The sequence below is a fragment of the Carex rostrata genome, chromosome 2 (assembly GCF_964058835.1).
Source record: "Carex rostrata chromosome 2, lpCarRost1.2, whole genome shotgun sequence".
Classification (NCBI taxonomy): domain Eukaryota; kingdom Viridiplantae; phylum Streptophyta; class Magnoliopsida; order Poales; family Cyperaceae; genus Carex; species Carex rostrata.
In genome coordinates, this window is record NC_135919.1 from 11762381 (window position 1) to 11765111 (window position 2731).

Here is a 2731-nt window from a genome sequence, read left to right on the forward strand (position 1 = left end):
CTTGCAAGAAATTAAATAAGAGCTAAGTTTTCCATACCATGTCCATGGAGATTGCTTCAATCCATAAATCAATTTATTTAACCTACAAACTAAATTAGAATTGTTTTCCAATTTATGGTCGGGTGGTAGGTTCATATATACCTCTTCTTCAAGTGTTCCTTGAAGAAAGACGTTTTTTACATCCATTTGGTACAAATTCCAATTGTTATTCATTGCAATAGAAAATAAAATTCTAACGGTATTCATTTTAGCTACCGGGGCAAAGGTTTCATTGTAATCTATCCCATATGTTTGAGTATATCATTTGGCAACTAATCTAGCCTTGTACTGTTCTATGGTACCATCACTATTATATTTGGTTTTGTATACCCATTTGCAACCAACGGGTTTTTTGTTTTTTGGTAATTGTACAATTTTCCATGTCCCATTTTTTTCAAGAGCTCTTAGTTCTTCCTTCATGGCACCACACCATACCGGATCAATTATGGCTTCTTGGTAGTTATTTGGTTCTAGTGTTCTCTCAATGGAGGTGAGAAATGCATTATAAGAAGAAGAAATATTTTTATATGATATGAATTCTTGTATAGGGTATTGCACCCTATAGGTCTCATAGTCTCTAAGTCTAGTGGACGGTATTGGTGTTCTTAAGGACCGTCTAACTTCTTGATTTTCTTCTATCTCATTGTCATTGATTTCAATATTTTCTATTGTTTCTTCAACATCACTTGTCTCAACCTTTTGGTTGTTATCTTGTGTAACTAATTGGTCACTTGCATGTGGTGTCTCACTCATTTCCATTGTTTTGAAATATGGCTTATCTTCACAAAATATAACGTCTCTAGACGTAAATAATTTTTTTGTTATAGGATCATAACACTTATATCCCTTTTTGAATGAGGAATATCCCAAAAAAATGGTTTTGGTTGACATATAGTCAAATTTATCTTTTCTTTGAATTTTTACAAAGCATATGCAACCAAATACTCTTAAATAATCAAAATTAATTTTTCGTTGGTAAAGGATTTCCATTGAACTTTTATTTTGTAAAGTAACACTTGGTAATCTATTTATTAAATGAGTGGCGCAAAGGATGGCATCCGACCAAAATTTTTTTGGAACATTATTTTGAAATAATAATGCACGTGTCATTTCCAATAGATGTCTATTTTTTCTTTCCGACACTCCATTTTGCTCGGGAGTGTTTATGCAAGTAGTTTGATGTATGATTCATTTTTCTTTAAAAAAAGTTGTAAAATTTTTGTTTACAAATTCCGTTCCATTATCCGATTTAAAAATTTTAAGTTTTGCATCAAATTGATTTTCTATGAGACATAGAAATTCTTGAAAGCAATTGAAAACCTCATCTTTTGATTTTAATAAATACAATCAAGTAGTTCTAGAAAAATCATCAATAAATATAACAAAATATTTGAATCCATTATAAGAGTTAATTGGGGCCGGACCCCGTACATCGGAGTGAACTAAATCAAACAATGCTTCACTTTTGTTATTTGATTGGAAAAAAAGAAGCTTTGTTTGTTTTGCCAACTTGCATATATCACAATTGATACAATTTGAAAAAGAAAAATCTAGTGCACTATTTAAAATCTTGTTGGAAGGATGCCCAAGCCTCTTATGCCAAATGTCTTGACTAATAGATTTAGCGGAAGCACAAACATTTAATTCTTATAAATTTAAGAGATAGTGTCCATTTTCAAGAAAACCTTCCCCAATCTTTCTCCCGGTTTCCCGGTCTTGAAATATAACATTTTTATATGAGAAAAATACGTCACAATTAAACTCATATGTTAGTTTTTTTACGGAAATTAGATTTATAGGGAATGTATCAAGATATAGAACATTATGAATTTTTTTGTTAAAAATATCAATTTCTCCTACACCATTTATTTGTGCTTTCATACCGTTGGCCACTAATACAAATTGATTATTTTTTGTCATGTCAAAATTTGTAAGAAAGTCTTTATTTCCAAACATATGATCAGTGGCACCGCTATCTATAATTATTTGATTATACAAATTTAAATAATTTGAGTTAGAGACAATACCACAAGTGGTGTTTGAATTTTTCTTGGAGAACCACACAGAGAACTGCTCAAAAAGCTGGTACATCGGATCTGACCCGTTTGACCCTCCAGCGCCATCTGGGTTAGACCCTGGTTCACTTGAACCAATCATTTTTATTGGCCGGTTGGGTTCAGTTTGAGCAGAATAGCCCCCACGCGACTCAGCCCCTTTCTTTCTTTTCTTCCCTTCATTCCAGTCCGCCATTTGCACGGCTCCCCCTCCCCTCTTTGAATCCCACCACTTCGGCCTGAGATGTGGGTGAAGAAAATAACATTTTTTGGCTTGGTGACCCTCCTTTTTGCAGTGAGAGCACCTATCTCCCTTGATACTTGATCGGTTTGAGTAATTTGGGAAGTTAGGGTTTTTTCCGAAATTGGGGTTTTTTGTGGCAAAGCTATGAGTCTCGTGTCCCTCTCTGCCACCGACTTGTGGACCACTCATAGCAAGCTGTCGGCTTTCTTCTTGCTCCACCATGGTGGTAATTTGAGCAAAAAAGGGAAGGGAACTTGTTAAAAGAAGTTGTGATTTCACGGCTTCATAGCTTGGATTGAGACCCGCGAGATATTGGAAGATTTTATCTTCTTCTTCTCTCTGAATGGCTATTGGATCTGGTATGGGTGGCGGATAAACTTGAAGTTCATGCCAT